The sequence below is a fragment of the Eptesicus fuscus genome, chromosome 16 (assembly GCF_027574615.1).
Source record: "Eptesicus fuscus isolate TK198812 chromosome 16, DD_ASM_mEF_20220401, whole genome shotgun sequence".
Lineage (NCBI taxonomy): Eukaryota > Metazoa > Chordata > Mammalia > Chiroptera > Vespertilionidae > Eptesicus > Eptesicus fuscus.
In genome coordinates, this window is record NC_072488.1 from 3,629,034 (window position 1) to 3,653,758 (window position 24,725).

Here is a 24,725-nt window from a genome sequence, read left to right on the forward strand (position 1 = left end):
GATGAACCTCAAGCGTTACTAACTTTTTTTTTAAAGACATGCACATTTAACCAGCAGATACTTAAAGACTGTCTCTATGGACCAAACTTTGTGCTAGGTCTGGGGATAAATTGTTGAACTACATCAACTGCAAAATATAATTTCTATCTTCATGGAACTTAAATTCTAATTAAGCTCTCTTGCCCACTCTCATAAGGGTACATGACATTGCCCCACTGCACACATTTCCCTGGGAATTTAAAGAGGCTCTGCTCAGCTTTGCTGAAAAGCACCCTAGAGCACCTTCGTCACCTTCACACCCATACTCATGCTGTAAAGACACTAACAGCAGCTAATATTTTGTGGCGCTCCTATAAATGCTTTATTCCATGCCCTTCAGACATATTCACACAGTCAATACCTAGAGATGCCTTTCCTTTTGCAGCGGAGTAAGCAGTGGCACAACGGGATTAAAAGTGAGCCTCGACTTCTAAGGTCTAGAAGCCTTGGAACCAGGAGTCAAAGGAAAGGAGCGTGGCTCCAGAACCCACACTCGTAACCACGAGGTGGTTGCCCCTACTGCCTTATACTGAACACAACTCTGACACAAGCTTGAGTGCCCTCTCTTCTGTACTCACCTCTATAAACTGCCACGGTCAGGTACAATGTCCTTCAGAAACCTCATTGGAACTCCCACCATTCACTTAGTGCTTATGCCTTATTGCATTCACTACACAAAATGATGATCTCCATTGTGGTACATTTATTTTACTTCAACTGTGTACAATGACCCATCACAGATAATTTACATGTATTATTTTTAATCTTCACATACCCCTTAACACTCCTACGAATTGTATATTATTACCCCCATTGAACAGGCAGAACTATTTGGCTTGCCAAGGCCACATATGTCCCGTGTTGAGCTAAGATTCCAGAGCATCTAACGTCTATAAACTCAATGCATTTTAACTATACACTGCTTTTTCTAACACTAAAAGATCCCATATATGACTACATCATTTTACTTTTTATTATTTTTTTATTTTTACATTTTTATTGTTCTAAGTGTTACATGCATCCTCCTCCCCCCCGATTGACCTACATCACTTTTTAGAGGTAGAAGATGTACCTATTTATTCACAAGGAAAGAAACAAACCTAAAATCCTGCGATTATATTATGGCATCTGTGCTAGTTTCCTATTGCTGTTCCACAAATACTACCCACTTCGGCACAGAACACCGTGAACTTACTGTCTTAGCGCTGGGGTCAGAAGGATGGATGAGGTCTTCCTGGCTACCCTCAGGGCCTGGAAGGGCAGCGTTTCTTCTGCACGCTCTAGAGGACCATCTGTCTCCTTGCTTTTTCCAGCTTCCAGAGTGTGTTGACATTTTTTCCTTTTCTGTCCCTTCCATTTTCAAAGCTGATAGCAGCCAGTCAAGTCATTCTCATGCTGCATCATCCTGATACGGATCCTCGTCCCCACTTCTTGCATGTATAAGACCCTTGAGGTTACACTGGCATCATGGCATAAGGATGACCTCCCTCGTCTCAAGGTCAGATGATTCATTCCATCTGAAACATTAATGCTCCCTTGCCATGTAACAGCGTGTAAGTTATGGGTGGATACCTTGGGATGAAGGCCATTATTCTTCCTACCACAGTGTTGTAAAACCCATTCATTCACTTAACTAACGTTTCTACATTGTGTACCTGTATCGAGAACTCTGGCTAGCTAGGCGTTTTAGATAACGAGGTAAAGAATGGAACCATAATAGGAGGGAGTCAGGGAAGGATTTCAATAAGCTATGACTTTAGCATGAGTTTGAAAGAAGAGGCAGTAATCAGTCAGCATGAAATATGGCAGTTGGGTAAGACAGAATGGAGAAAAGGCTGAGGAAGGGAAAAACATTTTCACCTAATTTGTATTATTAATTTGCTGACATTCTAAATACGATTTGCAATATGTTGTAAGAAATTAGCACTGGCATCCAGATTTAAAGCAATTTCACAGGCTTTCCAGGCTAGGAGATCAAGCTAGGATATTTAATCCATCTGTTTAATTTTGGTAAAAAGATACTAGATTCTTAGATGAAAATATATCCTCAGGAGTGATAGGCTATATATATTTTTTTTAGCAAAAAAATAATGTCCAGATGTTGAGACTAAGAACTACACGGTTAGAGCAACTGTTAGTTATAAGAAGAATACACTCAGTGTGTCAGAGAAAATACAAATGCAGTGACTCCAATTAGCCATGGACACCTAGTGGCTTCCTCCGGCCTCTTCCCACAGGTGGGCAAACACTCAAAGCTTAGGCTGTTGTTCCTGAGGTTTTCCCTAGGAAAGAAGTGATGGCGACCTGTGGCTACGAACATCGCAGCACTAACCTGTGAACCATGTAGACACAAAGCATGGTTCAGGATATACAGGATAAAATCACCGTGAACAAAACAAATGCGGCAGGAAAATTGATTCCATCTTCTCATGCTTTTAGACTGAACAGGATGACTAGCTGGTACTGCCCCATATCTTGTAAGCAATCTCCCAGAAAGCCTGGCAAATATATTACAGGCATAGAGCCCTGCTTTAGAATGTGCTACAGTCTTTTAAAAGCATTATCTTGTTTAATAGGAATGCTTCCATTTTTTGGTACTTTGTAAATTACTTTCATTTTCCCCCCTGATATTCACAAAAACACTGGCAAGGAGGCAGGAAATCTGTTTTCTCAGCAACTTCACACAGAGAGTGTCAAATAAACATGTATTACATAATTGAGTTTTTATAGATAAATAAATGGAAGCTCAACGTGGCTAAAAAAATATTTGTTAAGTCATTTGGACACATCTTTTATTTTTTCATTTTGATTTTGTATTGTTTAAACATATTCAAAATACTTTATATATTATAGTTAAACCAACTCATCTTTCTGTTTTCTCTTTCAATGCTTTAAGTCTTACAAAATCACTTTCTAACCAAAAACAAAGTCACCTATATTGACTTCAAGTTTTAAAAATATGAGTTGGTTCAGTAGATAGAGTGTCAGCCTGCAGACTGAAAGGTCACAAGTTTGATTCTGGTCAAGGGCAGGTACCTCAGGTGCAGGCTAGATCTCAGCCCAGTCAGGGTGCATGCAGGAGGCAACCAATACATGTGTCTCTCTCACATTGGTCTCTCTCTCTCTCTCTCTGTGTCTCTCTCCCTCCCTTCCACTCTCACTAAGATCAATGGAAAAACGTCCTAGGGTGAGGGTTAACTAAAACAAAAAAATATCTATCTCTCTATTATCTATCTATCTATCTATCTATCTATCTATCTATCTATCTATCTATCTATCTAGCCAACTGGGTGCATGGAAAAGTTCATATCCCAAGAAGAAATGGTTTTTACCTGGTTATCAGGCACAGAGAGAGCCAGAATAGACATAAAACCTGTGTCCATAAGGATACCATGAGGTCAACCAAGAGATTTCAGAGATCTCTTTGAATCAATCTTCTCCCATTCCTGAGATTCTCCTGGTGGCTGGCATTTTCCACAGTTATTCATGCTTTCAGCCCTAGTCCTAGTTGACATACCATTAGTCAAGAGTTCACCTAAGTAGTGTAATCAGAGATCTTTCTCTTGGAATGGGGAACAAATAAGATATTATTTCTGGATCATATGGGTAGCTACCTACAGGGAGCTCAAAAATTCAGTCTTTGGAGAAAGAGAATGCAGAAAAATAAATCCAACTCTTAGAGGATAGAAGAACAAACGAAAAATAAAGAGACTCTTGGTCATTTTTCTAATTGCTCATTCCAGAAATTTCCTCAGTTCAAGCTCACTCTGATCTTTTTGTTCTTTTAGTCACCATTCTCTTCTCTTTTGATCTTTCCAAGTTATGTTAACCATGGCCTGTGTTGGTGTGCATCTGGATCCATTTGAACATGAAATTATTCAGCACAGGGAGTTATGTTGGTTTTGTTCCCTACTGTGCCCTCAGCACCTAAAATAATTGCACATAGAACTCTCTCAATAAGTAGCTGTTGAATAAATGAATAAATTGAAAAAAATTGGGAAAAATGTTGACTTTAAAATAAAAGAAGAAAGTATAAGGTTCTATGAAGTCTAAGATAAAACAAGTCACAGTGTCAAGGTTGGGGCCAGTCAAGTAACAGTGTCATAGAGGTTGACTCACAGAAGAGGAAGCACATTGTAGCATTCCTAAGTAGAACATTTCTGTGTTTTCTCAAAGATGGTAAGACATTTCTCAAGGGAAGATTTCTTTAATAACAATTTTGTTAATATTTGTGCATTATGCCTATTTAGGATGCCAAACTTTAAAAAAAATTATCTTTATTGTTGAAAGTATTACCAATGTCTCCCTTTTCCCCCCTCCTCCTTTCTCCCCCCTCCCCATTGATGAGCATGTACAACATTTACAGAGAAAAGTATATCTTATTTAGAGTAGGATTCAATAAAAACCCTGTTTTGGAAAACTTAAAATTTACTAGAGGCACAAAAAAGAAGGTAATTTTTAAGGTTCCAGAGAACATTAATTATAACTGACAGTTTGTGTGGGAGTCTAACTCTAGGTGAGACTGGATAGAACGTGCTAGGAGATCACATCACTAAGGATCTTAGAATCCCAACAAGGGCAATTGGGGACCACTGAAAGCCATGCCACTCTTCACAGCTACTCTGATCTCCCACGGTGGTGATTAATTCATTTTCTGTCCACATGACTTCTCAGCAGCATTCACCACCCCTCCTTTTGAGTGATAGATGTCAAGAAATCGCTTACATTTTAAGTTTTCCAGTTTTTGTTTTTCTCATGGTACGTTGCTTGGTTGATATATTTCTCTATACTATTTTAGAATTAGCATATGACTTAAATCATATATGACTTAAATCAAATGGATCGTCTCTACTGCATATGTTTAAAATGAAAACTAAATATATTTCATAGGTTTTTTTAAAAAAAGAAAAGAAAAAAACAACAAAAATATTCCAGTTAAAGAAGCTTGATTTCTCAAGCTAAATTAGAGTTTCACACAAAAACTGCAAAAGGGTAGAGGTAATTTGGCTTAAATTGGTATGGCAGTTATAGACCACGTTTGTCATCTCTTTCAAAGGCACCAAAATCACACCAGACTGCATCAGATTGGGAACAAAATAATTTTTTTCTGGACTGAGAACTCTGCTTCATTTCCACAGCTAGACTCGGGGTTTGCTACAGAAGGTGGATAAAAGGAAGCCATTAGTCCTCTGTCCTAGAAAATGAAGTACCTCTACAGGCTCCATAAGCTCATCATTTGCTACATCTCAAATATTATCGATTTGTTTATTTCCCTCTCCTTGTGGGAAAGACCAGAATACAGTGGGACTAACTGTTTGATAATGAGTTCAAACAGGAGTCTGAAATCAAGAGAAGTAAAAAATACCAGGCTCTGTCCTTGGTACCGGTGTGGAACTTTACCAGCCCCTAACATATAATTAGAGTGCATCCTCATCATTCATGGATTCCATATTTGCAAGCTAGCCTACACAATAAAATGTGTAACCCCAAAGCTAATAATCATGACATTGCCACAGTTCAGGAAAATACAAAGAATGGCAAACATTTTGAGCTGCCCATATGCACGTGCCCACTGATGTCAAGCAAGGTGAGGTCAGCCTTATCGTAGCTCCCATACTATGAACAAGAGCCCTTTTCAGTGATTTAGCTGGTACCACCTTTTTGTGTGCCTTTTGTTGAGATTTCACTACTTAAAATGGCCCCAAAGCATCCAGTTGACACGTGGTCTTGTGGGAACCCCTTTCACGTCCCGCGTGGTTCAGGGTTCCGGTTCAGGGTTTGGGTTCTGGAGAAGGCCACACACAAATGAAAAGAGACTAGAAAAGTATTAATTTGGGAATAATGGGGGCCAGGTGGGAGCCCACCTCTAGTGGGAGGACTCTCCGCTGCTCTGCCCTAGCTATCCCTTTTATTGAGACTATGGGATACACCCATAGCCCTTAGGCAGGAAACTCCAATAACAGAAATTTACATAAGACAACAGAGGTGGAGACTGCTTCAGCTAACAATGTTTCAACTAAGCAGTGAGCGAACTAGCTCTGACCTTTCAGAGCAATGAAGGTTGTTGACAATGATCAGTTTCCGGCATGGTCTAATGTTTCTGAGCACAGGAAGCTGTGATGTGCCTCATGGAGAAACTATATGAGCTAGATAAGCCTCATGCAGGCATAAGCTACAATGCTGTGGGCTGCAAGAACAGTTAAGCATTATGTGTGAATCAAGGAGGTCTTGGTTGGATTCCCTGTCAGGGCACCTACCCAGGTTGTGGGCTTGATTCCCCAGTAGGTGACTGAGAAATGATTCTCATCATTGATGTTTCTATCCCTCTACCATCCTCTCTGAAATCAATAAAAAATGTATTAAAAATAGATGGATTCAAGAGAGGTATAGGATAATAAGTGGTTATTATTTTATGACCGATTAATTAATTGAGTTTGAGGTAAAGGAAAGTGTGGAAGTATGCTGTTTAATATAATGATCATGTGGTCTCTTGGTAAGTAGCTGGGTCCAAGTTAGGGAGATGTACATAATGAAGTCTACTGCATTTAGAAAGGGGAAGGTAAAGGAGGAGTACTGACCAATGAGAGAAGTTTGAAAGTGATGTTATGGAAAATTTATTACATGCCAAGGTTGGTTTGAGAAGGTTGGACAGGAATAAGACAGTCTATAAGCATCCTGATAACAGCAGCATGCTCACCATTGCTTCCTGCAATCGTCTATAAAGATGTATCTATCCCTAGGAAAACATTTTGTTCAGCTATCTACCCTGTCTCTTAGGACTCGAGCAAAAGTCCCCAAATTCACATCTCCAGAATTAGATCCCAACTAGTTGATAAAAAAATTAAGTTTATAATTTTCTTTTGGAGGAGATCCAGGATTTCAATGGCAGGCAATAAGATGTAAAGATAATTCTATATGAGGGCCTCTGTCCTAAAGGACAACTATCGTACCCTCTGATCATTGCCATTTCTGGGTAATGATGCCTGAGACTGCTACCATCCTGAGCAGGAGGCCAACACACAGAAAAAGCAAACTGAATAAAACCAAAAGGAAGGAGAGCAGAAGACCCACAACCAGTTACCTCCACTGTTGAATGTATTGTATAAGAAAATTAATTTCTTTATTCATATTTTTAACCAGATTTCTATTACGTGCAGCAGAACTCATCCTGAGAGAAAGGATCAACCGGATTCTACAGAATAAATGGAATATGACAAGCATCCAGGTGAACAGTGAACAGATAAAAAACAAACAGATGCACATAAATCAAGTGTGGTAATCTTTTCTGACATTTGCATCCTGTAGGGTTATCATGGTGAAAGCTTATTCTCAATGTCTCTTCCCATGATGCAGGGTGAGTTAGCCATGGCTAATGTCTCCTGGGGAAACAGCATGCACACATTCACATCATCTATGAATGCTTATTTTCATAAAAAGCTGAGACAATTTGGAGAATTATACATGATAATTATTGTCAAGCTATTTAATATCCACTCAACTGATATCCACTTCATATAATGCCGAAGTATAACAGATAGTCCTCATATCCTAATGTTAGAAGGGACCTCTACTATATGCATGATAAATGCCTATTTTTTTTGTATTCTTTGGGTCACTCGCATAGTCTCCTCTCCCCTCTCATTGCTGTGGTTTGTGAGTACACAGAGGTTAAGCTACAATTCAGAAGGTTCGATTAAATAGGATAGATGTGAGTGGAAAATCTCACCGGTGATTGATGGTTTCTAAAGATGCAACCAAATGTTTCTCTCTGACGCTAGGGAACTTTTAATCTCCACTCAGAAAGCCTCTTACGAGCACTTTATTGTGGCTGGGCCACACTGGAGATGGAAATGCAACATGAACGTAAATCCACTTGTGTTGGGCTTAGCCATGCTTCCCTAAGAAAAGACTAAAATAGCTCCCTAGTGTATTCTATTTACCCTTTCACTGCTTTGGAATTCTGTGACCCCGCCCATTTGGGACATGGCCACTTATTTGAAGAATGAGTTTTTCTCTGTCTGCTTTTGCTCATTTGGATTGTGTGACAGTATGAATAAAGGAAAAAGGTAATATTTAAGTAGGTACTATGTCACTGAGAGACACTTCAGAATTATTTTCTTGTGGTTTTAACATACATCCACAAGTAAGAGGGAAAATAGAGGTGAACTGGCATCAAATCCTTTCCTAAATTATGGTATCTTGCTCTTATTTATCCTGGCATAGTTTGGCTAAAGAGACTTCCTTTAGTCATTTTGAATTAACCCTTCTAACTTGTTTCCAGATCCCATCCCTCTCCCTTCCTTCCCTCCCAACTCCCCACAGTCTTTTGTTGTCCTCGTTGTTCAAGTGTAGCTCACATACAATATTATATTAGTTTCAGATATACAACACAGGGATTCTACATTTGTATAACTTACTAGAGGCCCCATGCACGAAATTCATGCAAGAATAGGCCTTTCTTCCCCTGGCTGCCGGCATCGGCTTTCCCCTAGCACCCAGGACCCGGGCTTCCCTCACAGCCCCAGCTTTATCTGGTCTAATTAGCATATTACATTTTTATTATTATAGATGGTATGTTCACCATAATATGTCTAGTAACCAGCTGTTACCATATAAAAGCTAGTCTGATATTGTTGACTCTATGCCCAGTGCTGTACACAACATCCCTTCACCTTTCTCACTCATCGTCCGACCGCTCTGGCAACCATCAGTTGTTCTCTGTTATGTATAAGTCTGCCTTTGTTTTGTTTTGCTTGTTCAGTTGTTCTGGTTTCATGTGTGGTTTTCTGTGTGTTTGTTTTGTTTTTAGATTCCACATATAAATGAAATAATACAGTATTTGTCTTTGCATGACTTATTTCACTTAGTATAATACCCTCTATGTTCTTTCATACCTGTTGCAAATAGCAAGATTGCATTTTTTATGGTTGAATAGTATTTCATCTATTGATGAACATCTAGGTTGCCTAGGTTGCTTTCGTGTTTTGGCTGTTGTAAACAATGCTGCAATGAACATAGACGTGCATGTATCTTTTTGAATTAATGCTTTTGTTTTCTTTGGATAAATGCTGAGAAGTGGAATTTCTAGGTAATATGGTAGTTGTACTTTTAATTTTTGAGGATCCTTCACAGTTTCCTACAGTGGCTGTACCATTTTACATTTCTACCAATAGAGTGTTCCCATTTCTGTACATCCTCACCGACACTTATTATTTGTTGAGTTTTTATAATAGCCCTTCAGACAGGTGTGAGGTAGGGTCTTATTGTAGTTTTGATTTGCATTTCGCTGATAATGAATGAGGTTGATCATCTTTTACTATATCTGTTGGCTTCTTTGGAGAAATAGCCCCTCAAGTAATCTTCCCATTTTAAAATCAGATTGCTTATTGTTTTGATGTTGAGTTGTATGAGTAATATATTTTTGATATATTTTGGACTCCTTATAGAATATATCATTTGCAAATATCTTCTCCCATTCAGCAGGTTATCTTTTCATGATTTACTTCACTGCACAAAAGCTTTTTAGTTTGATATGGTTCTATTTGTTTACTTTTGCTTTCGTTGCTTTTGTCCAGAGAGATATATCCAAGAAACTATTGCTAAGACCAATGTCAAGATTTTACTGCCTATATTTTCCTCTAGGAGTTTTATGCTTTCAGGCCATACAGTTAAGTTTTTAATCCATGTTAGGATGATTTCTATATGATGAAAGAAAGTGGTACAGTCCATTATTTGCATATATCTACCCAGTTTGCCCAGCACCATTTATTGAAGAGACATTCACTAGTTTAGTGCATATTCTTGCCTCATTTGTCATAGAGTAAGTAGCACCCTCCACCAGTTATGACTATATAAGCAGGGTTTATTTCTGGACTCTCTATTCGGTGGTCCCATTGCTGTATGTGATTGCTTTTGAGCCAGTAGCATACTGTTTTAATAACCACAGATTTGTAGTGTAGTTTGACATCAGGGAGTATTTTTAGCATGTGAGGAAATAAATCCTTCAGTGCTAAAGGGGTACCTGAATAACTTTCATAGCAAGCACTATAGCAACACACACCATAATTGCATCGCTCTGTGTTAAATGGAGTGTGTAGTACACTTTGACAGTTTATGGCCTAACTACAAATGGATTGATCTGGACTCAAGAGCTGATCACTGGGCCAATAGTTCTCAACATGACAAAAGCAATTTTATCCATCAGAGGAATTTTCGCAACGTCTGGAATTGGTTTGGGGTGTCATAACTGGTGGAGGGTGCTACTGGCATCTACTGGGTGGAGACCTGGGATGATTCTAAACATCTAACAATGCATGAAACAGAACAACAAGGAATTATGTTTTAGAAAATATTAGTCGTACTGAGGTTGAGAAACCCTGACCTAGAATCTGTGAATGCTCATTTTGTTCTTTTATTAATGTACTGATTGATTGTATATCTAACTGTTCATTTTCACTTTAAACAAGAGGAAAAAATGCATTATTCCTAACTATAATTATACATATTACATCAGAAATTCTTATCTTGCTTTTTCCTGTAACATGGACATCTTGGTAATAGTCATTTTCCCACTTACCACAAAACTGGACATATTTTTAGGAAAAATAATCTAGTCACTAATTCAATGTTTACACCAAGTACATAATGTGTATTTTCTCCCAGGTAATATCAAGAAAAAATAAATGATAAATTCAGCTAATTGCTAGATTTCACATCATATTTCATAATGTTTGGCTCTGCGAGATCAGGCATCAACATTTCTAGCTATCTTTCAATAGTTCCCTGGCTAAAACTCAAGTGCACCTTCAATCACCAAACAGTGACCCAACTTAGGAAGAGGAGAAGATTGTAACTGCTGTCATAAGTACTTCAAATGACAATGACCAGCTGTTGTGTGTATATGAATGTGTCCATTATGCATTAGAAAGAGCCTTTGCACATGGCCACAATCATAATGAACAGGTACAAGAAGGAACATGGGATACGATAACACAAATCTGAAATACTCCTGAGCCACTGACAAGCTCTGTGTCCTTGGCGGTGTCATTTGCTCACTGAATCTGTTTCCTCGGTTTAGAATGAGAATGATGCATACTTCACAGTGTTAATATTCCAATGCCTCTATGCGTACATGCCCCTATGTCTGGAGTTTAGATGCAATAAATTACCAATGCACATAAAAATAGCTAGCATTACGCTTGCCCCAAAGCAGGTGCTCCAATGCCAGGTGAATTTTTTTTTTTTTTTTTATATTTCTTTATTGATTTCAGAGAGGAAGGGAGAAGGAGAGAGAGATATAGAAACATCAATGATGAGAGAGAATCATCCATCAGCTGCCTCCTGCACGCCCCCTACTGGGGACCGAGCCCGCAACCCAGGCATGTGCCCTTGGCCGGAATCGAACCTGGGACCCTTCAGTCCGCAGGCTGACGCTCTATCCACTGAGCCATGCCGGCTAGGGCATGCCAGGTGAATTTTAATAACTAGCACGCAGCCCTACCTAAGCAGACAAGAACATCTTGCAAGTAATTACTTCTGTCTTCTAAGATAACCGCTACTGTTTGGCAACACAGTAGGGACTCCCAGTAGAAGCAACCTTGCTCTCATTGCATCTGCTCCAGAGAAATCAAGAAATAATTACCTTTTCATTAGGAGACTTGATTGATGTAGCAACCTTCCCCGTGGCTGTGGGGAGATAAACAGGGCCGAAGAGGATAGCCTGGCTTTATTCTGCCTTGATTATTCCTGCTACGGGACTAATTTGAGTTCAGGGTGCAGCGTGTGCCACAGCTGATTAAGAAGACGACCTGGGGCACACCCAGGCTGAGGCATCTAGATTGCAGGAAATGGGGGCTTTCACTTCCTGAATAAAGTGCCATGAGAATGTAACACCCTGCCTGCCGTGCCGAGGCAGGTCTCTGCTTTCTCTGAGTACTGGGAGAAACCCCGCTTAAGAGTCAGTGGTGATGTCAAAAGACCAGTCAATCATGACAAAAGCAAGCATTGCTCCCCAATGGGTGTTTCTTCATTCCAAGGGAAATAGCTTATAGTTGGAAATAGCAATGCCTCAGTTTTTATTGATCAAAATGGAGTGCTTTTTGAAACGCCTATTTTGTTCAAAAGTGTATGCTTCTCTTAGTTAGAATGGTGGCTACAAGACTACCTAAAATTATTAACTGGGAATTAAAACGAAAAATCCATTTCGCCCGCGTTATTTTTGGAACAGATGTGAAAAAGAAGTCAAACTTCCAAAGAGTATAAACACTTCAGTCCTAAGACTCTCATTAATTTGGCTCACTTCCTATATATTTTTTAAAAAATACCTAAAGTAAATTAAAAACCGTCTAAGTTGTGTAAACATTAATCAAGTAAATAGAGGAGGCAGGAGAATACTGGAATGTATTGTGCAGGAGGCTCCATAAGTTCAGTGAATGTGGGTGAGATATAATGAGAATAGTGTTATAATTCAGACAACCTGGGTTCAAATACTAAGCATCACAAACCAGTTGTCTGGCATGTTTCAGAACATTGTATCCCTCTAAATTTCAGTTTCTTACTTGCAAAGTCGGGATGCCAAATAGCTCAATCCCTTAAGAGTTTTCAGATATTTACATATGACTGTAGATCATTTCAAAGCACTGTGGGAGTGTGAATCATTATCATTAACAGCGCTACCTAAACACAAACTCTTTATTAGGGAATGGAAAAAATGTGTACAATTTGTTGACAGTAGGTCTTGATAAAGGTGATAGAAGATAATGGTGTACAGATAAGCCTGAAGGGAGATGGGGTGCTGAACACTTTATGTTCCTTAATTCTCAGTTCCCTTATTTGCTAAATGTTAAATGATGATTAATCCATGCAATATATGTGAACAAACATGGTCAAAGAAACATTAAAAATATTAGAAGTACTAATGATAGAAATATTTGGTTAATATTAGTAGTGGTAATAGTTTATGTAGAATAAATAATGCAAATATTTTGTGAAACAGCAAAAGCATATCTTCTTATGCTGACTTCATTCCATACTTAAAATGGCTCAGTCAAAAAAATTTTGGATTTTATCTATCACCAGAGGCCTAGTGCACGAAATTCGTGCATGGAGGGAGAGGGTCCCATTAGCCCAGCCTGCACCCTCTCCAATCCAGGACCCCTTGGGGGATGTCGAACATCCTTCTCACAATCCTGGACTGCTGGCTCCTAACGGTTCACCTGCCTGCCTGCCTGATTGCCCCTAACCACCTCTTCCTGCTGGCCTGATTGCTCCTCACTGCCCCCTTTGCTGGCCTGATCACTCCTAACTGCCTCTGCCCACTGGCCTGATCACCCCCAACTGCCCCGCCCCACCGGCCTGGTCGCCCCTAACTCTCCCTCCCCAGCCCTCCCACTGGCCTGGTAGCCCCACACAGCCTGCTGTTCAGTCATTTGGTCATCCCTCACTAACCCCCCTGCTGGTCTGGTTGCCCCACGCAGCCTGTTTGGTCATCCATTCAGTTGTTTCAGTTGTGACGGTCACTTAGATATATATATATATATATATATATATATATATATATATATATAATTTATCAGCTATTCTTTATTTTATGTATGTAAGACTAGGTAGATAGACAGACAGATAAATATATATATACTAGAGGCCCAGTGCACGAAAATTTGTGCACTCGGCAGGGTGGGTCAAAATAAAAACTATGTATCACTACTTTTTCATTACAAAATGTGATGCCTGTAGGGTTTGAACTCATTCCTTGAAATGCACTTCAAAACAGAAGTGATGTGTATTCAGCTTCACGATGGTTACAGATGACATTTAACAGCCAGCCATCCAACCAAGGTGGTGAGCAGTGGTCCATGCATGAAACGAGCAGCTCCATTTCTGAAAGGCTATCAGCTAAATGAGAAGGGGTGTTGCTCCTCAAATGTTAATTAAAGCTGCGATACTGCTATAGGGCAGCCACACATACTCAGCTCGTGGACAGCTGGGATGCAGCACTTCCACATCTTGTAATCACGGCGATATTATTGCTTTGATATCATCACTAAGAAACAGTATTATTTCAGATTACTCATTGCCAAAGGCAAGTTTATTATTTTATTCTGTTTACCCCTCTGCTTCATCCATCTACTTTGTACCTGACACATGGGCCTGATACTAAGTCACAGACGAATGTTCTTCCAGTATTGGTTCTGCAAAGCTACTATAGATGTCAGAGATGTGGCCCTCCTCCAACTTCAAGCTTGGTGCAGCTCTTTTCATTTCTCTTTCCTTATGTAAATAGCAGGCTCTGATTGAATTTTAAAATTAAAACTCCCCTTTTCTCTTTTAATTCCAACTATTTCATTTGTTGAACCTTACAGTATCACTAATTAAGTACTTACTCTATTAGAGCTCACAATATGTGGAAATACAAGTCATCATAAACCTCTCTCACTTTTGAACATCATACAAAAATTTAATAAAGATAACTATAGATCCACATGTAATAAAGAAAAATACAGAGAGATCTCTTCTATATTGTGTTTCGTTCACCTAATGGTGACATTTTGTAAAACCATTGGGCAGTATCTCCACCGGGAAACTGACATTGGCAAACCCATTACTCTAAATGAGATACCCATAGTTTCACTTGTACTGGTGTGTGTGTATTAAGTTCTACACAACTTTATAATAAGCAGTCCTGTGTGTGTACCATTACAGTAAAGATACTGACAGAACCAACACCATAAGCGTCTTTCCAGCGGTTCTTTGATAATTACACCCACTTCCACCCCTTTCCCCACCCATTTCTAATCCTGGCCACTAAGTTTGTCCTCCATTTCTAGAATTTCATCATAAATAGATATTGGGGTTTTTTTCCACCTAGCAAAATTCTGGAGATTCACCTACATTCTATCAATTGTCTATTCCATTTTTATTGCTCAGTAGTATATCATGCCATGCATGTACTGCCGTTGTTTAATGATTCACCCATTAAAGAACATCTGGGCTGAGTCTAAACTTTAGCTACTATGAATAAATCTGCTGTGAATACTTGCTGTGCAGAGATTTGGGTGTGAACATGTTTTTATTTCTCTGGGATAAATTCACAAGAGTACAATTGTTGGTGTAGTGTTTTTTTTAAGAAGTCCCAAAATGTTTTCCATATACCTGTACTATTTTATATTTCCACAGGAAAGCTGTGAGTGATTCAGTTTCTCCACATACATGCCAACATTTAGTGTTGCCACTATTGTTTTTATTTTAGCCATTCTAAAAAGTACATAGTAATATTTCTCTGTGGTTTTAATTTGCATTTTCCTGGTGGAGAATAATGTTGAGCATCTTTTAATGTGCTTATTTGCCCTATGTACAGGGTGGGGGGAAAGCAGGTTTACAGTTGTTAGTATGGAAAATATTACAATAATTCATAAATAATAATACATGAACCGGCCAGTGTGGCTCAGTGGTTGAGCTTTGACCCATGCACCAAGAGGTTGTTGGTTCGATTCCTGGTCAGCTCTGGTTGTGGGCTCAATCCCCAGCAGGGACACACAGGAGGCAGCCAATCAATGTTGTATCTCATTGATGTTTCTATCTCCCTTTCCCTTCCCTCCTCTTTCTCTAAAATAAATAAAAACATATTTAAAAATAATAATACAAAAATAAGCTGTTTCACATATTCACACTGTACACCTACTTTTGTCCCACCCGTGCATCCTCTTCATTAAAATGACTCTTCATGTCTTTTGCCCACATTCTAACAGGATTGTTTGTTTTTACTACTGAGTTCAGCGAGTTCCTTGTATGTTCCAAGTATTAATCATTTATCAAATATATAGTTCTACCTATTTGTCCCCACTATGTAGCTTGTCTTTTCATCCTTTTCACATGAGCAAAACCATTCCTTTGTCTATGTTGTGCTTTAATGCCAGATCTGAAAAAGAAAAAAATGGTGGCTTACTCTAGATTCAGAACATTTTATTCTATTATTTCATGTTTTATAGTTTTACATTTAGCTCTATGATTCACTTTGATTTAATTTTGTATAATGTGGGAAGCTTAGGTGGAGACTTTTTTTCTTTCGTAGCCAATGAATGTTTAATTGCTCCAGCACTGTTGGCTGAAAGGGCTATTTTTCTTCCATGTAGTTGCTTTGCATCTTTGTGAAAATCAGTTGGGCATATGTGGGTGGGTCTGTTCTGGGTTCCCTGTCCTGTTCTAACGCCACAGTCTTGGTTAGTGCACCCTGATAGTAAGCGCTGAAGTCAGTAGACTAATTTCTCCCAGTTTTTTCTTCTTTTTCAAGATTATTTTAGCTAGTTTAGTTCTTTGACCTTTTCACATACATTTTAGAATAATCTTACTGGTATCATAAGCAAAATATGTGCTAGTATTTTGACAGGAATGATATTAAACCTGTGTTTCAAATTAGGAAATGCTGACATGATTACTATGTTGGCCCTTCTGGTCCACGAACACAGTATTGCTCTCCACTTCCTCAAGGATTTCTATTTCTCTTATCAACATTGTATAGGTTTCAGAATGCAAGTCCTAAATATTTCATGATTTGAGTGTCATAACTGGTACTGTGTTTTTCATTTGTGTCACTGTTGTCATCGCCATTATAAAGAAACATAAATTGTGGTAAATCCATTATACATCCTGTGACCTTGCTGAAATCACTTGTAAGTTCCTTTTTTTTTTTTTTTTTTGTAGAGTCCTGTGTTTTTTCTGCATAGACAATCATGTGACGTGCAAATAGGCTAATTTCACTCTTCCCCTTTCTCATCTATATGCCTTTTATTTCCTTGTCGCACTGGTTAGAAGATTCCTTGGCTAACATGGTGCTATTGGGGCTCCTATGGGCCGTTGAGGGTGCTGCCTGCTGTAGCAGAAGAGTTTTCCCTACTGTGAGGGAGGAGGTATTTAGACCTTCTTTATGGTACCAGTTGGCTGCTGTACTGGGAAATTGTATTCCTGTTGGTCTTAGTCCTGTAGGTATTCCATTTCCCCCAAGATTGTCTATTCTAGCTGAGTCTCTCCCACAGGGTCTGCCCTGCAGCCTCGGTATCTCTTGGCAGAAAAATAGATTTCCAGGTCAGGTGGTTAAGGAGAGTGCTTGTCCTATGTCAGTCCCATCTGGTGTTATCTGTATGACTGTTTGGGGAAAACCATAAGCCTACCTGGACCACATTCTACCACTATGTCATAAATGGGAAAATACTGGGCGTGGCTGGTCACTGTGCTATGTGGGAGGACAAGGTATGTTGACACAATGCTATTGCTTAGATCCTGGAATTCCACACCAGCTCTCCTTTATACCACTTTCTGAGTTCTCCTTACTTTTCTCCTGCACAGTGTCCAGTGTTTATGCCGCACTTAGTGAGGGGAAGCAAGGAGAAATGGGTCTATATTTTCTGATCTGAACATCCTACTCAGATGTTTTTAATCTATTTCTCTCGTATTTTAATTTTTAAAACTTCAGCCTATACTTACATACACTATCTACAGAATCCCATAAACTTAATTGAATAAAGACAGAATGTTGATTTCATCTTTGTACATCAAAACACCTTCCTACACCTTACAAGGAGATAATGCTCCATGGAAGATAAGTGAGAGGAGAAAGGATTAATCACATACAGTTTATATCTTTAGAAAATAGTACACATTTGATTTATGTCTGTATTTGTCATAGTAGAGGTTCCAAATTTTTGCCATTATATCAATAAATGTTAAAATGCTTGGAATGGTCAGTGTTGTCTGACTTATATTTTAATATTGGCTAGGACCCACTAAAGTAACTACAAAAATGTAAAAAGCAATTTCTTGTTTTCTACATTCTTATTTTCAAGGGAATGGTTCTAGAGATTTCTGTGACTAGGTAAAAATATGTATATAAATATGTGTTCTGATTGAAAATATTTTATATACTTTGTTAAACTTTTAAAAATTTTGTAAACTTTTGTAAATAAAAAAATTTTGTTTTTGTTTTTTCCTGTTCTTCTAGTGACATTAGGGAAAAATTATGGACAATAACTAGATGACCTTTATTTTTCCACTATTGCTTTATTATAGTTGTTACCAGTGGTCTCTAATATGACTGTAATATCTCTCTTTTACACTAAATAATGTTTTTTAACAATAAGGTCATCTCATTTGGAGTATCCCAAATAAATGCTGGGAGAGTGATCAGCAGGAAAATGAGCAGAACACGAAGTTACGTGATCTACATCAGGATTTAAAGCAAATATTTCTAAATGAAAAATTGTAACTCATGGAATCCTTTGGTTTCCCTATAAAACTTGGGAATTTAATGACAAATCATTTATAACCCAATTAAAAGTAATAAAACATAATATAATCTGCCTGTATCCAAGATCATCATATTTTTTTCATTTTTTTCCCAAGCTAACATTTCTCTGTCTATAAGGAATCTGTTAAAACTCTCTGTTTTCTACCTTTCAGGCATTTAATATGTATTAAATTTTCATAATTCATTATTAGATCCTATATGGATGAATATTCTTTATGATGAGGATTTTAGCAAAAGTAGAAATAATTAATCTGGCATTAAAATGCTTATGAGATTTTGACAAGAGGGATTGGCTCCTATTTCAAACACACTTTCCCTTTAAGTATTCCTTGCCTAGTTTACCACTCAAGGGGTTTCAGAATGAAGGCTCATTTCTGAAATGCCATCCTACTTTTATTTCTTCCCAAGGAGGGTCAGAATAACCTGCCAGTGGATCGTTGAACAAAGAAAGTACCAAACTTCAAATAGTCCCTCTAAAGTCCTTCAACTACAATTTTAGAGCATTTTTATGACATTTCAAAATGATGTATATAATCCTGAGACTACTGTTTAAAAGATGTAGCTTGAATCAAAAATAAACTAGTAGCCATATATTTAGAAATAAAGTTTTGTTTTGTTTTCCCATTTGACTTCTTAAAATTCATTTTAGTGCTCTTCAATATATAATATTGAGACTGCAATGTTCATAACTTGAATTCAAGGTATGCCATAAAAACTCTTCATCTCATTTATCCCAATTTGATAAAGTTTCCATAAGTCAAAACTTTATTCAACTTATTTAGGAGACTACTTATAAATGCATTGCATTTTCTAAAGAAGAAAAGACACAATTATACTAATTTTGTCATGAGACAGATCAACCTAGATACTGGGTATATCTTAATTAAAGTGCCTCAAATAGGTCTGTGCTCATGGTCCTTGCTATTACCACCACCTAAAGAGTCATTGGTTTGGAAGAATCTAGATGGACTTGGAAAAGAAAAATACAATGCCTTTGAAAATATATTAGTCAAAGGACACAGCTCACACTGCTTTGCATGTAGTAGAAATTTCCATGGTGCCCGAACTTAGAAATTGTGCTGTGTTCTTCATAAGTCCACATGTATATATTGATGTGATTACTCTTCCCTAAGGGGTTTCAATTACCAAAAGAATAGAGAGAGCTCAGACAATTCTCATGAAAGCTTATACTATTATAACTATATAGTGTAAAGCATTGATGCCCACAGAGACTCCCAGTATCTGATCATATGCCAGAAAATCAATGAATGTAGGGGATGCACAGAAGCCAGTAAACAAGTTGGGGTACTTAGCAATTTAAAACCTTGCATTTAAGGAGCAAAGACTTCTAAGGAATAGTCTGACTGTGTGGGTCTAGTCTGGAGAATACAGAGTGTAGCCAATGACATCCTGTCTTACGATTCCAACTAAGTTCACTGGGTCTCTTCAGTTCCAAGGTGATCTCAGCCCTCTAATAGGATTTAAAATCTTTAGGATATTTGTAAGGACTATCTACAAATACATAAAGTGTCTCATTATGCTAACCATACTAAAACTCTGGCAAAAACCTTAAGAATAATATTCCCTTCATAAAATCACTATATTGTAATATGGCAGAAAGAACTGCAGGGGCTCTGGAATGCCATACTGTTTGCTTGCTACCTATCTGAGCTTGGATAAGTAATTGTACGTGTAGAACCATCAGTGCCCTCAACTAGGAAATTTAACTCTTAAAATTGTTTAATCCAGATGATCTACTAAAATTGATTTAAATAGTACCTGGCACCAAGCAGACACTCTCCGCCTCCTTCTCTTTTCAATCACTCTTGGGCCATTATATCTGTTCTTGTACTGGCTGATCAAAGTGTTAGCAGGCTTCTCTCAGCAACTGGAGTTGGAAACAAAAATTAAAATAAATGAGTCTTCTACTATTCTTGATCTTCGGCTGAATCCATTTTAATAGCTTACTTAGCTCATCAAATAATCATTACACTCAATAAGTTGTCTAACACACTAATACAGAACTAAGTGACTGTCAACTGGCTCAGGCCAGCCTTGTCCCCTGAATAATGGCAGGCTGTGGCAGGATTTCTCTCTCCTTCTATCAGTGGAATAACATTTCTAGTAAAATTATGCACTCATAAAATTGAGTCAGCCAGATAACCAGAGAGTATTTTATCCTAATGTTTTCAGGACCACCAAATGTATATAAAGGAGAGGGTAAAAATGAATTTGGCTGCTGAAGAGTAGATAGATGGTAACTGGGAAAGATAGGTCTTATGAACCCAGTACTGGAGCATGGCAGTAATCCATCCAAAACACACGCACACACACACACACACACGCACACACACACACACGCACACATGCACACACGCGCGCGTGGACACACACACACGCATACGCACACGCGCGCACACACACACACACGCACACGCACACACACACACACGCACGTTAATTTGAAATTTTATTTGAATAATCAGCAAGTGGCATAACTTCTCTCTGCATCTGTGTTTCCTCATTGGTAAAATATCAACAAATCTGTTAGGATGTTATTTTGTGTATGTGTATTTATGAATTTTATTTTTAAATGTTATTGCAAATAATTTAAGTGCTCCTACATATTTTTATGTGTTGAAATTGATAAACACATTTTATTTTCTATTTATTAAAAATGTATTTTTATTGATTGTGGAGAGGAAGGGAGAGGGAAAGAAATATTGAAACATCAATAATGAGGGAATCATTGATCGGCTGCCTTCTGCACTCCTCTTACTGGGGATGGAGCCCGTAACCTGGGCATGTGCCCTTGACCGGAATCAAACCCAGGACCCTTCAGTCTGCAGAACAACACTTTATCCACTGAGCCAAACTGGCTAGGGCGATTTTAAAGAAGTCTCATTTTAAAAGCTAATTGTGGAAACAGTTTAATCACAATATATCAACCAAATCATATTTGTAAAACAAACTACAACTAATTTAGAATAAATTCTATAAATTAAATATTTTACTATGAAAATTAGCATATCTTGTATCAAACAAGGTACATTGTTTTCAACTTGTTATTTCTACTATAAGCAATTCATATTCTGAAGCATGGTAAATAGGAAATTATACCAATGTAGCAATTAGGTTTTATTAATTATATTCCTAAATCAGATTGACTTGTGGCCTTTAGCAAATGATTTTAATCCCTTTTGTCAAAGCTTCCCCATTTGTCAAATGGGCAAAAACATTATTGAATCATTCCTATATTCTATTATGACAAATTGATATCTAAACTGGTTGGATATCTACTTACTCTTTCCTGAATCTATGAACAAAATTCACTATATCCTATTTAAAATTTTTAAAATACACAATATTATAGAATGTTGGATTTCATGAAAGTGCCAATGTCCATCAAATGTCCATTTCAATTATACAAATGCATGTCTTCTATAAAACATGCTAACACATTACAGAAGGAGTGATTGCATTAGAGATATGCAATAGTGATTCTTAACACAAGCATCCCATAAAAAATAGCCACATGAGGGTCAAGGTTCATCCAACAAATATTAAGGGAAAAACAGAGATTTCTGAAGCTGAACACAACTGATGCTTAGATTTTTCAATGTGTATAGTACTCAAACTCAGCTTTAATTGAGGCATGCAAGCCATGTTTATATACTCTGTTCATATGAAACTTAGTCTCTTCTCTTATAAAGGTCAGAGTCTTGCCCAGCTGGGTGTGGCTTAGCAGTTGAGCATTGACCCAAGATCCAAGAGGTGACTGGTTGGATTATAGGCCAGGGCAGATGCCTGGGTTGCAGTCTTAATCCCCAGTGGGCGTGTGCAGGAAATAGCTGATTTATGCTCTCATCATTGATGTTTCTATCCCTCTCTCCCTCTCCTTTCCTCTCTGAAATCAATAAAAATATATTAAGAAAAATTCAGAGTCTCACTGAAATGAAAGCAAAAAGAAATAACACATTTTGATGCAATGTACACTCATCTTGTAAAGCCCACTTCAAGTGTCCTCTTACTTGCAAAAATGTCTCTCACCCTCATCTAAATCACACACACATTGCATACATTCGCACACCACTTCATACAGAAATACAACATGGAAGTTATAATTCTCTTTCTCTGTATCTATTTGCTGATAAAGAAAGCCTTTCTCAATACTACGAGAGGACTTAAGAGGAAAGTAATTCTTCCTGATGGACTATGATTGAAATCTGAAGATGTGTAGTAACTTTCTTATTTCTTTTTGACCTTCAATTTTCCGATCTGTAAAATGAGGGGAATCTAACCATTAGATTTGCCTATATGTTTAATTATGCTTTTCTTTTAATAAACAATTTTTTTTAAGTTTGAACATCACTTTTCCTAGAGGTTCTTCTGGGATACTTTTTGCTTTAATATTCTATCGATTTATATCTTGTTACCATTGAGTTCTGTTCAGACTTTCTTTCTGACTTCACTATAGTACCCATATCACCCACCATCAAGGGTAAAGCCCTATGAAAAATCATATCTCCAAATGAGCCAGAACAAACTCAAGTCATCAAATACAATTTCAATGATGAACCCCAATGTTTTACATTTGAATGCTTCCCCAAATGGTTGCAATTTATTAATGTCACATTAAAGGGCTCCCTTCATTTTTCCTGTTCAGTAAAGAGACACTTTATGAATGATGCTGACTTGGCCAGGCTTCTAATGAACGGTTTTGAAAGTGAGCAGCCCTCAGTGTAAAGCAACTCAACTAATGCGGGCAGACTACTTGACGTGGTTTGCATCTGTGCAGAAGATGACTCTTTATACAACTTTTGGCTAATGTGATGGTAATTATGCCATCAAAGCTAAAGAGAACACACTGGGCTTTCTGGCTGTCTTCTCTAAGTCCCACTCCATGAAGGAAGGCATGACCTTCTGGTTCCTCCACCTTCCGCCTATGGCTGCATTGCTGCAGAGAGATTTCCCCAGCACATGAAGAAAGACATAGGAAGGGGTGGTGCCCATTTTAAAAAATTTGGATAGTGAAAAGTATAAAACAAATAAAAATAACCCCACCACTCATATTACTACCACCAGTACTGATATACACTTGGATTTAGTTTCTGAACGGAATCTATATTTGCCAATATTGATAAACTTCAAAAACGTAATACAGAAATATTTTAAAAAGGTTTTAAACATGAAATGATGTTATTGCTATTTCATGCTTGTGTAGGTCTGACAGCTTGCCTGGCAGGGCACACTAACTTCCTGATTGATGGTCAACTCTGGGAGGTATTGGAGAGGATGGGAAAATAGAGGGAATAGACATAGCAATACATTTTTAAAAATATAATAGGGAGATGGGAGTGAAACCGGAGTGGATTCAATTAGGTTTTCTTTTCAGAAAATGCATCAATATTCTAGTATCAAGCTACTTTCACTAGGCAAGCTCAGGCTCTCAACAACTACCCGAATGTATTGAGAAACTGAGTAGTTTGTCCCATCTCCCCATCTAATGCATGCCTCTTCTTAAACCTGACTTGTCAATGTTAGCAATGGGATGAATGTGCAATGCCATACAAATTGAACTACAAGGCTGATATGAGTAACAGCCATAACCTGACCCACCTCCCCCTACATACAACTGTCTGTGGGCAACAGGTTTCAATGCTCTTGGGAATTAATCCTGGCATTTATGCCATGTTTACAGATAACATTTGTGTGAAAGTTTCTTACTTATTCACTTTAGATATTATCTAAAGAAAATATTTTTACAGAAAGTCAAGAGTTAGCTCTCTCTTACTCTTATTCTGATAACTTTTTTTCATGTTATTCAACATAATAATGACAGTGGTTGTATTAAAAGGAATGAACATTTATTTAAATGATTGCTTTTAAAACTGGCATCGAGAGAGGTGTTTTGGGGTATTTTCTTTCTTTCACAATTCTCATAGGATCCCTCTGAAGAAAGTATTATAATTTTTGTTTTACAGATGAGGAAAATAGGATTAGATATATTAACTTCCTTTTAGTTATGTAATAAGTAATTGGTAGAATTGAAATTGAAATTTAGATTTGCCAGTTAATCACCTATCTTCCTAAAACTAGGCAGACTTCAGTCTCCTTGGGATCCTGTAATTTTGCTTCACTCTTTGGCTTGCATTATGTCATTAGTATTCCTTTACATCATGTGCAGCGCCAACACAGCCAAGGGTTCGGGGAGCCTGAGCGGGGGCGACGAAGGATGGAGAAATGATAGACAAAGAGAAAAAAGCTGGGTCTAGGTGGATCTTCTGTGCCTTGATGAGGCCACAGAACAGATCCAGACTGCTAAACTGAGGCTTTATTTACAATCAGGGACAAACAAGGTAATCTACAATGTTGTTGTAAGTTTCAC